This window comes from Lissotriton helveticus, chromosome 4_1 (assembly GCF_964261635.1).
Source record: "Lissotriton helveticus chromosome 4_1, aLisHel1.1, whole genome shotgun sequence".
NCBI lineage: Eukaryota > Metazoa > Chordata > Amphibia > Caudata > Salamandridae > Lissotriton > Lissotriton helveticus.
Window position 1 is genome coordinate 401,211,815 of NC_136063.1, and position 1,574 is coordinate 401,213,388.

Consider the following 1,574-nt stretch of genomic DNA (forward strand, 5'->3'; position numbering starts at 1 on the left):
ACCTCTAGGAAAAAGGAGGGAGGGGGGGCGAGGAAAAAAGGGGGGGGAAGAGGGGGGAAAGAGGGGGAGGGGAGGAGAACAAGGTGGAAAAATGAGAAAAATAAATGAAATACAAAAACGAAAGAAAGAAGACACGCCGACACAGGCGTCCCGTGGCGGGAGTACAGGAGAAAACAGGAGTATCAGCACCAGTGAGGGTACAGCAATCGAGGAGAAAAGCAACCGAACCATAAAAGGAGGGTTAACGACGCCACACACCCCACCCCGAACATACCACGGGAGGCAGGGACAGACGCGGTATTACTATAAAGAGATACAAAAGGGCCATAGAACCATAAAACAAACAACAAATAGAACCCAACCCACCCATCCCACCCTGCACCCCTGTAGAAGGCTATGGCCTACCCTTCAGACAGCGTGCCTGTCGCCCTAAACCAGAACCCGAAATATAGCAAGAAAGAAGGAGAGAAGAACGAGACAAAAAAAAAAACAGAAACAGAAAAAAAGAAAACAGGAGGGAGGAGCCTAAGAACAGAAATCAATATGGTCGGCCGCCGCCCTCCGCCCAACCAGACAATCGCAGCAAAAACAGACCAGGACGACACCCCATCAAGCGCCATAAAACTTACAGAGAAGGGGACCCCCCACCGCTCTATGGGTACAAACAACTGCGCCACTAAGTCGTATACCAATAATCAACCAGGAGTCGTGCATATCACCCCCATCCCTTCCGAACCACAAATCCCACCCACCACATGACAGTGTAAAATGAAATACTCAATACAAGACCAGCACACAATCGAAAAAAATGTGGACCACCATGTAGACAAGGGGGGTAAATCGGTCCGCAAGTGAGCAAAAGTCCAAGCAGAGAGTTTAAAGGCACCAGCAATCGCAACACGGGTGATGAAAAACAGGAGTTCAGTTTCGCCGCTTGGGAGGGCGAGGGGGTCTCTGTAATAGACAAAGGCGAAGCCATCGGAGCAGGTGCAGCCGGCAGTCCACCAATATTTCCAGGCATCCGAGCCGAACAGGGCCGCGGCACAATGTCCAAGTCCCCGGGGTCAGAACCTCGAAAAACAGGGAGCTCCAAAGTCACCGGCACACAAAAGGATCTTCGAACAGCGGCAGCAACACTTACAGCAATCGAGGGGGGCGAGGCAATGGAGTCACTGAAACAAGAGGGCGGCAAGAAGAAACGGGTGACCAAAATGGCGGCAGATCGTGGCGGACTCACAGGGACAGCGGGGGCCAGGGATGCGCGCAGGGATTCCAAAGCTTCCAGGATATCTCTGACCGTAAGCTCACGCTCACCAGACCGGACCCCCGCGCAATTAGGCAACCCAAGCCCGCCGCCACAAGGCGATTCATGTTTCAGAGGGTCGGCCGCCATTTCGCGAAGTCAGCCCAGTCGCCGCCCTCCGCGACCCCCGAAAAACAGTTCCAAAATGTAGGACTTTACAGAGCTCCGGGGGGTTCCCAGCAATGGCCGTCTTGGTGCCGAAAGGATGTCCGCCCAATGCGGGTCTCCGCCTACACCAGCATCGGCGCCCCCAACAAGCAGAGTCCGGGCG